Genomic DNA, 13,471 nt, shown 5'->3' with positions numbered 1-13,471 from the left:
CATCCCCGTGGCGATGATGACACTTTATTTTCTCCCTTGACCATTGTCTCTACTATTCCAATTAAAATGGCAGTGCCATGAGGGCAGGGCATTTCCTTTTTTGCCAGTACTGAGCGTCCGCGGTCTGGTGCCTAGCATAGGCTAAATACACGGCATTTTTGTGAACAGAAGCCGGGATTCCAGCTGTCATATTTAATGAGGAATTATAGTCTTCTTATTGGGGGGGAGGGGGGGGGTGTCACGGTACGTCAAGGGCGGGAGTCGAACCCGCCACCCCAGGCCCCGAGGGGTCTCCTCGGGTCCCCACTTCGGGCCGGTGGGTGTGGCTGGGGGCAGCCGAAGACGTGCGTGCGTGCGTGCGTGAGAGCGGGCGTGTCCACAGGGTGGGCCGCGCGCGCCGCGAGTGGTTCGGCCCGGTCCCCGGCTCATTGTGCTCACCTCACGCAGGCCTGAGTTCGCAGCAGCGCTGGAGGCCCGGGGCCTGTGACCACAAAGAGGGAGCCGGGGGCCGGACAGGAGCGCGGCGGAGGCGGCTGAGGCCCAGGCCGGGCCCCCTCCCCTCACTGCCCGCCTGCCTGTTTGCTCCGCCCCCGCCGGCGGCGCCGCGCCCCTCCCCCAACCGGCAGACTAGCACGGTGCGGGGGCGGCGCGCGAAGACATGGGGGAGAAGCTGGAGCTGAGGCTGGAATCGCTCGTGGGGGCCGAGCCCGCCGTCTGCCCGTGGCCGCTGCCGTTCTACGTAAGTGCCACCCGTCCCCTCCTCCCGGACCCCCGCCCCTCTTCCCCCACGGCGGGCGCTGAGCCCACCGAGAAACGGAGCCACTCGAGTCGCCAGACCTTCTTTGGAGCCCCCCTTCCCGCCCCGCCGTGGTTCTCCGCGGCCTTTTCCAGCCCCCGCGCGCAGGGTGGGCAGAGGGGAGCCGGCGCCGGCCGGGGGCGCAGACTCGGCCGCGGGGACCCCGCGCTTCTGAGGGGCGCCCGAGCCGGTCTGCGGTTGGCTCTGCAGGGCTGGGGACCCCGGTCTCCCCGGGCCTGGACTGCCGGCGGGCTTGCCCTTCTGTACTTTAGGATTTGACATGTAGGGTTTCTTTTGCCTGGTAGTTTATTCTTAGCGCTGTCAACGTGCTTAGGTTTTTTGTTTCTTTTTTTTGAGGGCACCCTTTCCTCCCTCTCTCCAGTTTTTTGTGTTTCTGTTTTGTTTTGTTTTAGTTAGGCATTTTGTCCCTCTGATCTTGAGTGGGTGGGCTGGCAGGACACTTGGAGAGGAGGCGTGCTGTCCTGATCTTGAGTGGCCTTTGGAAAATGACACGCCAAAGGGAAATTTACACACAAGTCCGGTGATTGCAGAAATGCAGGGTGTCCGGCCAGGTGGGCGCCCGGCCTCTCGTCCCCTGTGGCGGCGTGGTGCGCGTGTACCTTGTCTCCGGGTTTACGCTTGGGCCCCGCAGCCCACCTTCCGGAGGGAAAGCGCAGCGGGCGGCTTGGGCCGGCGCCTTTGGGGCGCCCTTTCGTGCGCTCAGCTTGCGGGAGACCGGCCTCCAGGCGACCCGGCGGGGAAGCCCGCGCGACCCGCGCGTGTGTGTCAGTTTTGTGGAAAGTGTGTCGCGGCCGGGGTCGGGACGCTGGGACCGCCTGGAGCCGATGTTGACTCCGAGCCCCGGTTCTCCGCAGTTATCTGAGGTCCGAGGGTTTCCAGCCCTCCACTGCGCACTGGCGCTTTCTATTTTTGCCCTTCCTGTGCCTGGAGGCGCGGCTGAGCCTGGGCTCTGGCTTTTCCGGTTGGGTAACTCCAGGCGGCCCGGGTGGGCGGCCTGAGCAGCAGTGGGCCGGGCGGGGAGACATGCCAGGGGAGGGAAACTGAAAGTGGGGAGAACCTTCAGAACTCCAGCTGATCCACTTGCCTCGCCTCCCCGCCCCTCTTACTGCACTTGTCATGCCGGGGATGGCTGGCCGGCACATTTTTCAAAATGTACGAATTTGTGTGTCCTTAGTAGCCGTGAAGCATAGTTCACTTGTAGTGCACAGTTGTAGGAGTTTTGATCGCCATCAGGCGGCAGAGCAATCCTGTCATCCCATTTGCTGCCCTTTGGCGCCAGGGTGCCTCTAGCCTCTTGGCCACTAATCTCCTCTCCGTCCCTAAGGTTTTGGCTTTTCCAGAAAGTCAGATAAACGGAACAACAGCATGTAGCTTTTTGATTCTGGCTGCTTTGGCTCAGCAAAACCTATGCGAGATTCCTCCCGGGTTTGTTTTTTTTGCTGTTGTTTTAAATATTTATTTAGGTAGTTATTTACTTGGCTGTGCTGGGTCTTGTTGCGGCACATGGGATCTTCATTGCCGCGTGCAGTATGTTTTAGTTGCGGCGTGGAGGATCTAGTTCCCTGAGCAGGGATGGACCCCGGGCCCCTTGCATTGGGAGTGTGGAGTCTTAGCCACTGGACCACCAGGGAAGTCCGTCATCCCTGTTGTTGCGGGTATGAGAAGCCACTCCTTTTTCTGGCTGTGTTGTATTCCATTTTCCGTTTGTCCATTCGCGTGCGGGTGGCAGGACTTGTGGGATGTTTCCAGTTTTGAGGGGATCAGGAATAAAGCTGCTGTAAACATCCCAGGGCAGGTTTCCATGTGAACTTGGGTTTTTACCTCACTTGAGAAAATACTCAGGAGTGGGACTGGGGTCTGTGCTAAGTGTATGTTTAACACCCCTTCTGCATCTTAGAAATTGGTATTTTTGAATATTGGAAGAGTTTAGAAATCCACTGTGACCCAGCACCCAGGCACTTGAAACGAAGTTGAAAGTTCATCTGGAGATGGTCACGTTGTCGCCGTCACTGTCTTTTCTTCGAGGCAGAGCAAGGCCACAGATGTGTAACCCTTGTAAGGAAGGCCTCGTGTGTCCAGGCCGTGGCAGGACCTGGCTTTCTAGTGGTGGGCGGTTCTGCAGTGGAGAGAGTCGTTCCCTTGCTGGCCAGACCTCGCTTGGCAGGGTGCGGGGTGTGCTGCCTGCCTGGCCGGGCGCTCTTTCTGCCGGTCAGCAGCCGTTCCTGGTGTGTCTGTCCTACTACCAGGCAGGCGGTCAGGGGCCCTAGTGACGTGCTCAGCGAGCCGCAGCCTTCCTAAAGCTTTGCGGGTAATGTCTGCTACCCTCCCATTTCCCTGCTGAGGAATTTTGCTTTCTCATGGGAAGTGAGGGGCCAGTACTTTATAAGAGTTCATATTTTGTGATGACTCGATGCTGAATACATTAAGAAAATGGGCTCCTTCCAGAAGCTTAACTTCTCAGAAGGTCAGATTTCGCATGTGACTGCACGTTTGAAATGAGTGAGCTTGTTTGTTCATGGATTCATTCATTCTGCAAGCACCTCCTGGATATTTACAGTGAGTGTTCCAGGGGGCGCAGAGGACAGTAGACAGTATTCTTTTTTTTTTTTTGATTTTTGAATTTTATTTTATTTTTTTATACAGCATGTTCTTATTAGTCATCAATTTTATACACATCAGTGTATACACGTCAATCCGAGTCGCCCAGTTCAGCACACCACCATCCCCACCCCCCACGGCTTTCCTCCCTTGGTGTCCATATGTTTGTTCTCTACATCCGTGTCTCAACTTCTGCCCTGCAAACTGGTTCATCTGTTTGAGACAGCTTTGTACTTCCCGCTTCCAGGGGCTCTTGTGTGGGCGCTGCGAAGCGGGGTTTTAGATGGTGCAAGGTGGAGGGTGGGCACTAGAACCGGTGCCCAGTGTCCGGGTGTGCGTGCGCTAGATGGGGCGTGCGGCCTAGGACTCCTGCCGGCTCGGTGACCCCGGCCGAGTGCTCTAAGGCTTCTAGGTCTCAGTGTTCTCATCTGTAGCATGGGCTGAACAGGACTCACTCTCTCTGGAGGTTACAAGGTCGAACTGTGTTAATGCTTGTAGACCCTACAATGTAGAACACTTAGGACAGTTTGGAGCATCGTTAATTGTTCCATAGATATTACCTGGTCTGTTGAACGACTTTGCCTGGTACACGCCAAAGCGATTAGGAAATTGGTATATCCCAGCTTTATTTCCTTTCCATTAAAACAGGGCTCAGGAAAAAAAAATCTGTTTTTCAGTAGTCGTATCATATAGTGGAAAGAGCACTGGTGTGAAGGCAGCTTAGGGTTTGAATTCCAGGGCTTATGCTGTCTGTGGCCTGGGCAGGTTACTTTTGAACTGCAATCCCCACACTTGTAAAATGACATTAATAACCACTCTTTCTGTGGGTTCTTAGAATTAATTAAGCAGGTTATGTGTGTAAAGTATCCCGGCACTTGAATGAGTTGTCAGAACCAAGGGCTGCTGGAGACGATGCTTCTGCCCTAGGTAATCTTCCCTTCTACTGGGCGGCAGGTAAACACAAGCACAGTAGTCAGTGCTCTGGAAGAAGTGAGTTCTGGTGCTATAGAGCACAGAATCTCTTTTTTCTTTAATTTAATTTTTATTTTATATTGGAGGATAGTTGATGTACAATATTGTGTTAGTTTCAGGCGTACAGTAAAGGGATTCCGTTATACATATATCCATTCCTTTTCAGATTCTTTTCCCGCACAGTTTGTTCCAGGCTATGGAGTAGAGTTCCCTGTGCTGTGCAGTAGGTCCTTGTTGATGATCTATTTGATATAGAGTCGTGTGTCTATGTTAACGCCAAAGTCCTAATGTATCCCTCCCCCCCACCTTTCCCCTTTGCAGAGCACAGAATCTTGGAAGGGAAAGTTCAGGGTAGGCTTCTTGGAGGAGGTGCCATCCTTTCTAAGGATATGTAGAAGCTCCTGGGGTGGCAGGAGGGAGCAGTGTGTGTCAAAGTTTGAGAAATATAAGAAAATATGGCAAAACTAAGGTATAGGACTGGAACTCAGGGTTTGGGAAAGAAATGAGAGTTGATACTGGAAACTTAGTGGGGCCCAAGAGAAGGGGGCCTTGTTTGTCCTGTCAGAAGTTTAGATGTTTATCCTGAAGGCTGTGGGAAACCCTGAAGAACAGTGAGATGGACTTCTGGTTTAGAGACTTACTCGGACCTCCATGTGCAAGGCACTTGATTGGGTGCAAGGTGAATTGTAATCTAAGGTTCCCACTTAAGTTATAAAAGGTTGGACTGGATTTTGCAGATCTGAGAGAGAATGGGTGGGGCCTGGTGACCAGTTAGAAAAGGGAGGGCAGCAAGCGTGGGTGACAGTTTACAGCTGCATCTTTTTGAGAGATACAGAGCACAGTAGGAAGGTATTGGGGGTGGGAAGAGGATCTTACTTCATCTTCAGTGCTTTAGAGGGGCCTGGTAGACAGGTCTGGGCCCAAGGTTCAGATCTGTGCTTTTGCGGAGGAGAGGTGTTTGAAGGCATGGGAGAGACTTAGGTTACCCACAAGAAGATCCAAAGAATCATAGGTCTGAGGGCTTTTTAAGTGGGTATACTGAGGAAGTTTATAAGCTGAAAGAAAGCAGCCAGCAGAGAAAGGGTGTGAGGATCTAGGAGAGGAAATGATTGTTCATTTGTTTTCAAAAAGCTGAATACTTATCGTGTGCCTGGCCCTTTTCTAGGATCTGGGGTTCTCACCATGTGTTACCTCTTCTGCAAGGACAGTTCAACTCATCCCCTGGTGAAGAGAAGTCAGATTATTCTTTGCATCCCATTCAGGTGTAGGAACTGTTCTGTACCTCTGAAGGGACTTTACTTAACCAGAGTAATAAGTTAGAAATCATAAGAAATTAGAGCTGGAAGGGACCTTAAAAGCCACTGTACTTAATTTTGCCTAATATTTTACATTGAATGTAAGAAAAATTTATTGTAGAGCCCATTCTCTTCAGAATTCCTTCACTGAACTTTCTTTATGACTTTCATCCAGTGGGTCTAGCTTGTAAATTTTGGCCTCCTCCTAAATTTGCTTCTTCATCCACATTACATTTTGCCCCGACTATGGCAGAAACTCCTGGGTGGTTTCGCGGCCCCTGGTCTCAGTTCCTCTAAGTTCATCTGCCTACTCGGGTTGAGTGATCTTCTAACATGACAAGATATGCCTAAAATAATGCTGCTAATGGCTTGCCCACACAGAGTTAGTGCATACTAGCCGCCCAGCGTGTGCTCTGCACAGAGGCCTGTAATCTGAACTGTGCTTTGCCAAGCCTCCTGGGGCTCTTTGGCCCTGAGGAAGGGGAGCTTTTTGTGATCACTCCCTTTATCTAATTGGTCCTTCAGCTGCGGGGCGCCTTTTTCTAATCAGCGGAGGCACCCTTACTCAGCCAGTGGTAGCCCCAGGCCTCATCACCTGTGGGATACAAGCCATGCTCTCTCCCAGGCTTGCTTGGGCCAACATCTCTATTTTTATTTCTGTCTCTTCTCACACTTGGACCCCTGGTCTTTAGTCATCCCCACCTGCAGTATTTACAGTGCCCAGCAGGTGTCAGGCTTGAGTGTCTTTGCACAGGTGCTCCCTGTGCAGTTAATGTACCTCCTACTCCACCTCTGCATAGCCTCATCTTTCCAGACTGTACTTCAGGGTTATCATGAAGCCGTCACTTAGATATAACTTTTGGCCTCCATAGGCACTTCTGTGCTTTATCTCATGTGATTGAAATTTTGACTTTATAGATCTGCCTCCTTAATGAGGCTTTAAGGACAGGAGTCATTTCTAATCCTTAGCACAGAGCAGATGCTTTTTAACGGTGATAAAATGTATGGTTTAAATGACTCTTTTTACAATAATTTTGCTTTAGCTTCTGATAGAAATAAAGTTTCCAGATGTTGTGTTCCTGCAATAAGAAATAAAGATGTGACCTTCCAGTTGTGTAAAGCCCATCAATGCTGTGTAAGTGCATCGGGTGCGCTAAGGAACGTGGAGCCAAGTGGGCTAGTTGTGTGAGAGAGAGACTTCACTATGTTAACAAACGTGAGCCTTCATTGTGTCCTGCCAACATTTGATAGTTGCTTTTGGGCAAACTAAAGCAATAAAATTTTAAACTGTTCCTCCCCATTAAAGGGATTGAATATTTGGCCACTTTGGTGCACCTGTGTCTTGTGAATTGTCCAATTGGAGATGGAGGTTTAGAAAGTGAGTTTCAGTCTTGTTTAAGTCTCTTCCCATCAGACTGGTCTCGTGATTTCCTACACACCATGTTACTTCCTGTCTACCTTTCCTTGGTGTTGTTCATGCCTGGATTGTCTCCTGTACCTGCTCAAACCTTGGTCCATTCTCATTTGTACCATGGAAGTTTGTCATGCCGGATACTGTCAGAACTAATTTTACTTAAGTTTGTGTTAAGGTGCAAAGCACCCGTTTTGTATATTATCTGTTTTTTGTTTTTGTTTATATTTTTATGGTTTCTCTTCAAGAAATATTATGAGTAGGGAAATAACAAGATGTAAAGAGCAAAAAAGTCATCATTCTCTTTTAAGTTGTTAGAACATCTACCTGCAATCATAATGCACTGTGGTATGTGTTAAAATAGGAAATATGTGTCATGTCCCGTAGGAGCAGGAAAGTCAGTGGTGTTAGTGAGGGTGTGTCATGGAAGTAATCACTAAGCAGGTGACTGCTGGTTGGGGTCCTGAAACATTAGTGTGTGTTCCCTGTGTCCAGTAGTGGTCTGGAGAGGTCAGGAAGCGTGCCTTTCAATTTGAGGGAACAGAGGGTTTGAGGTCCTCTCTGTTCTATTGCTCTAGTATAGTATACTGCATAGCAGCTCGTAAAATACTGTGTTTATAGTTGATATTTAAATCGCTGATTGATCATCAAGATTGGGATGTATCATTGGAAATGAAAATAGGAAGAGTCTTATGCTCTTTAGGTTTTTCCTTTTTTTCCGATGTCTCAGAAGGCTCTTTGATGGGGGACTTTTTATTCTCCCATACAATTCCATGAATACTTATACCCTGGCACTTATTTTAATGGCATTTTCAATTTATAAATGTCTCTGAAACACATACTGTAAACTATTTGAGGGTAATGACCATGGCCGTTGATGGCACATCTTAAATGTGCATCGTGTTAATGTTTGAGTGTCAGGTGGTCTACCATCAGTGCTTCCTTCTTTCACCCAGTTTTCTTCCTCATTTCCTTCTCCAAATTTGTCTCATTTTTCTACTCTCCCTTTTGCTTCTCTATTCTTGCTTTCTCTTTCCCATTGCATGTGTCATTCTTCTTCTTCTTCTTCTTCTCCTTCTGACTTCATTATTATGGCCAACCAAAACCTTTTCCAGGATTGTCTCTATCTTCCTTTCCTCTTCATTGCCATCCACAAACTCTTAGAGAATATTCTTGCTTGACTCCCTTACTTCCTAGCATACCCATGTACTTCCTGATCACTTTAGAACATTGAAAAGGGTTGGAATTTTTAAAAATAGGTAATTATAATCAGTCTTCTTTCACCTCTGGCATAAGACTCTTCTTCCTCAATCTGACCATTCTTAAATCTAGAAGTACTCCAGCTCATTGGTCTCCCTTACCCCCATGTTTAGGCCAAAGAACTTGTGAAACCTTAGTCCTGTTTAATACTTGCATTTATCAAAACATAAGAGGGCTAATTCTGCCTAAGGGCACCAAAGAAGAATAAAGATGCCACAAATAAATGTTTAGTCCAGATTTATAATGGACTCTTAAGTGCCTAGTTGAGTGCTAACCGTTAACTCACTTGAACACCAGGGAGGTCATGACACAAACTAACATGTTAATTGTAAAGACACTTCACTTCACCATTCCTCAATGTAGCTGATAAACTGCATCCAGTTAGCTTAAATAACATGAATGATGAATTTCCCTGTGTATATAAATTGGGAGTTTCTAAAGTTTTCTTTTTCCCTTTGTACAACTACTGACTGGCACCTCGCTTGGTCAGTGCAATAGGAAATGATGACTAAGAAACACATTGTCGGGGCTTCCCTGGTGGCGCAGTGGTTGGGAGTCTGCCTGCTAATGCAGGGGACACGGGTTCGAGCCCTGGTCTGGGGGGATCCCACATGCCGCGGAGCAGCTGGGCCTAGTGAGCCATGGCCGCTGAGCCTGTGCATCCGGAGCCTGTGCTCCACAACGAGAGAGGCCGCGGCAGTGAGAGGCCCGCGCGCTGCGATGAAGAGTGGCCCCCGCTTGCCGCAGCTAGAGAAAGCCCTCGCACAGAAATGAAGACCCAACACAGCCAAAAATAAATAAATTAATTAATAAAAGAAACACATTGTCTCAATATCAGTGGACATAATGTCCTAGTAGTCTATAAAAATCTCAAAATTCTTAATCTAAAAGGTAGATTATATGCCAATCTTATATCCTTTTCCTTTGTTAATATAAGTATCCAATCTATGAAGGTCTCAGTTTCCTTACTTAGAATAGGAGGTGGATAGATTTGCTAATATCTAGGGACCTTTCCAATTTTAATATTCCCTAGTTATAAGGGCTGAGCCAAATACAATGGCTCCCTTAATCATTAACCTCACTCATGATGAAAGTTATCAGCAAGTTCTACTTGTAAGAGATCAAACATTCATATCCATGTATATTGTAGCACATTGACTTTTACAGAACTCAAAGTAACACAACATAGTTCCATTCATAGACTTAAGGTCACTGTGGTATACTTTACAATTTTTCTTTTCCCTAGGAAGGAAATGTAGATCCCTAGGAAGGGATTTCTTTCTCTGCCTTTCAGTAATGTAAGCCTTTTATTATCTCTTGGATCCTAAAAATGGGTAGGGTTTTGGCAGGTGGAGCTTAGGACAGACATTCCAGGTGACAGGGACAACAGGAGAAAGGGCAGAAGGAAGAATGGATTTTCAGAAAGACTTGATATCTTACACGATGAGAGCAGCGTTTCACAATCTCTGTCCTGCAGAACACTGGTTTTAGATGATGTTAATGTAGTTACAAGACAGAAGCATTTGGGAAGAACTGTACTCTACATCCCGACATGAAATTCAAGTTTCACTTTGTTTCATTACATACTCTGAAAAGTTTTGGAGGAAGGAATTGATTTATTTTTGTTTAATTCAGTCTTACTCACAGTTACTTGACAAACCTATATTCAGCTGATGGGACTGTATTTTGTGAAAGGCCAATCGGAGAAATGGTGAGATGGAGCTTAGGATATTTCTTTGTTGGGACAGGCATGTGATTATTCTTCTTATAATTCTTTACTGTTTGTCGTAACAATTGTTACTTTGCAGGAGTCAGTTTTTTTTTTTTTTTACATCTTTATTGGAGTATAATTGCTTTACAGTGTTGTGTTAGTTTCTGCTGTGTAACAAAGTGAATCAGCTATATGCATACATATATCCCCAGGATTCAGTTTTAAGCCCTCTGTTTTTATCTGAGTTATTGGGACTCTTAGAAAGCTCAACAATCCTGGAGTCTTCATCTCTGATGTAGTTTCCAGAAGCTCCTGGCACTTACCACTATTTCCTCTTGATTCTTTTCCTCCGACTTCAGACTTCTTACGATTATGAGCTGATGGTTTTCTCAGCCTCTAGTGTCAAAACCAGCTACCTCACTCATCTTCATTGTCTCAGTTACAAGGTGCAATATTTCCCATGTTTATATGTGTCAAAATAGAAGTCAGGGATTGATACATAGCATATGCGTAATAAAAATTGTATTTCTTTTTTTTCTTTGTTCGAAGGTATCCAAACACTGGCCAAGTTCTTAAATTGAAAGTAGAGTGATCTAACTTATTCAGCTCATCCAACCATCAATATTGAATATTTGTCTTTTTTCTTACACATATTTCTTGTATTCCAATTGTGACATTCTAGAGCACAGTGAGTACATTTATAACTTATTACTGCATTACTACCTTGGCTATTCCTTGACCAAAATTTACTTCACACAACTGACAGCCTAATTAACCTACTAGAGTTTTTTTTTAATGTACGCATATATTAAAAAAACTCTAGTAGGTTAACTGCATTGCTAATAACTGAATTTTTACATCTCTATGCACCCATGTATCCAACACCAGATCAAGATATTATAAAATATTTCTAACACCCTACACGGTTCTCTGTTACTTCTTTCTGTTCCATACTCTCCCAGGGCAACACGTAAGCTGACCTCTATCACCATATATGACATACGTGGAAACACACAGTGTGTATTCTTTGGTATCTGGCCTCTGGTTACATATCATTATATCAGTAGTTTATTCTTTTATTGTGTTTTCCTGATTTTTTTAAACCTAGACATTCATACAGTGTCAAAGTACCACTGAGTTCTTCATATTATTATGCTGACCTCCATCTTCAGGGGCTTTCTACAGTCTTCCGTGTGTCTTTGCACCTACTTTCTCTTCCGTCTAATTATGTTTCATTTAACCAACCTCAGCCAGCCTTCCCCCATATTCCCCAACACGTAGCAGTCCTGTGTTCAGCCAGTTTTGTCCCCTATTCCAGAAGCCCTTTGTGCCATTCCTGACACTGTGCCTGTTCCTTGCCCGGAAGGCCTGTTCCCTACCCTCTATATACTTGTTCAAGACTCAGTTTAAATGCTACCTGTTCTGAGAAGTCTTCTCAGAAGAAGCCAGTACTTTTTGGAATCCTTCTTTAATGAAATCCCATAGCAAGTGTAATCTGTCCTCCCTGATCTGGTAATTAATTATCCATTGTTCCTATCATATAGTGTTTGTTTTCCTTGTGTGCTGTTATTATTTCTTGAAGCAGATTACAGTGACTTGAACCAGGAACTGGGTCATTTTCCTCTTCATTTTAGTGCAAGTTTCTGTGATATGAAGTTAAACTCTTTTTCCCTCACTTCCCATTCACCCTCAGCAGTTGTTAAACATGAAGTACAAGTGAAACTTATTGGTTAACAGGTTTTTGTGGTCCTTGGTTCCGGTCCCTAGGTCTAAGCTGCACTTCTGTAGTGCTGATTTGACTGATTTCTTATTGTCACATAACTCAGGCATTAACTAAATCCTTACAAATTTAGATACATATAAGATAGTATTAAAAAAACCCAGTGGATATCAAAAGTTTTGGCCTGGAGGAGAGTGTTGTATGAGTCCTAGTTTGGTGGGGCTCACACTTAATGATCGAGCCTTCCAATATTCCACTGTAAGTAAGAAAGAGTTATGCAAATATATGGTTAATATTTAACAGTGTTGATAAAAAAGAGAAGAGAGAAAGGGACGACAGATACTTTGAGGGCCTTTTGGAATTCATGAACAATTATGATTGGATGGGGAAAAAGAAGAACCGAGGGCTAACCTCCCACAAGTGAAGTCAGGAAAGAGAGAAGGGCTCATCTGGTATGCAGGTAGAGAGGTTTGACCTACAGAATCTTAGAAAACCTCAACAATCTGAGCAGCGTTGGCAAGAGGCAAACTAAAGGGCTAACAAAAGTCTGCAAAAGTCTCACACAAAGAACTCTGGCATGGTGTTCATCATCTAGCTAATCCTAACATGCAGACATTCATGAGAGTAAAGTCACGTCTTTACCAGAGTGGGTTTCTTATTTGGGCAACTGGGTCAAATGAAGAAAGGCAGGTGTAGGCTGCCAGAGTAATAAATAAGGAGAGGAAAAACAAAAAGAACGAGACATATCATTCATCAGTGATTTCCCCCCAGTATTCTTAGTCTCCACCTTATCTCCATCTTACTGCTAACACAGGAACTAGACCGAACAGTGAGGTAAAAGGTCTCTACAGAAACTGAGGTAATATAGAAAATAAAAAAATAAAACATAAAATTGTCAATTTTCTTCCTAGGGGTAATTGAGATGATAGTTCAATAATAACATAAGATCAGGTGAAGTCTAAAGAAATTTTAGAAAAGCTGGATAAAGTAAGAAAACATCTGTTCGCTGCCATCTGAATGTTAGAGAGACACCAAGACGTGGGCCAAGTTGTGGAGAGAAGGGAAACACATACACAAGCTTGACATTGGGTGCAGCTTTTCTCCTTTGGGCATTTGCTGATTCAAATCTTACAGCCTACGAACTGAAAAGCCAAGGAGTTCAAAAGACTCTAACCACAGAAGCCAATGGGCAACAGCTCAGGCTAAAGGCAACAACTAGTGGAATGACAAGCTAAGTGTATCTTTAGTCTCACAGGGCTGTGGGAACCATTACATTTAAAGCCTAACAAATACAAGGGTAGTTGGGAATAGGGAGAATCCAAACTTTCACATGGTAATCCCAAAGGGCAACACCCGTAGAGGAAGGACAAGACAGGAATAGACCAACCTTCACACAGACTGAAAAACGGCTTTGAATGAGCTCAAACTGAGAATGGACTAAGGTTACCAGTCCCTATAGTAACTGTCTGTCATGGGCCAAAGTAAATCTTTTCAAGAGAAAGATAACAACATCCAGAATGTGGAGGTATCTTTATAGTTTCCTAAAATAAGTTAAGCCCAGTTTTAGTATAAAAAATAATTGGACATAACCAGGAAAAAGACTAAATGATCAAAAGTTCAAAAAAAGAAAGAAAGAAAAAAGACAACATAAATAGACATAGGAGGACAAGAGTTAGCAGGCCTTGGT

The 13,471-nt window shown here is 45.6% G+C and overlaps 1 long non-coding RNA gene across 2 annotated transcripts in view; it reads left to right on the top strand.

Moving 5' to 3' along the window:
- The first annotated feature begins 258 nt into the window (after window positions 1–258).
- The window catches only part of LOC309807706, a 56,731-nt gene continuing 43,518 nt past the window's right edge, over window positions 259–13,471 (top strand). For both annotated transcript variants that reach the window (XR_014294644.1, XR_014294645.1), the window contains exon 1: window positions 259–739. This is a non-coding gene — a long non-coding RNA (uncharacterized lncRNA). The remainder of the gene's footprint in view (window positions 740–13,471) is intronic.

This window comes from Mesoplodon mirus (assembly GCF_964341445.2).
Source record: "Mesoplodon mirus genome assembly, chromosome: 7".
Classification (NCBI taxonomy): domain Eukaryota; kingdom Metazoa; phylum Chordata; class Mammalia; order Artiodactyla; family Ziphiidae; genus Mesoplodon; species Mesoplodon mirus.
Note: the sequence above shows the minus strand (reverse complement) of the source record. Positions and strands in the feature narration are given on the sequence as shown.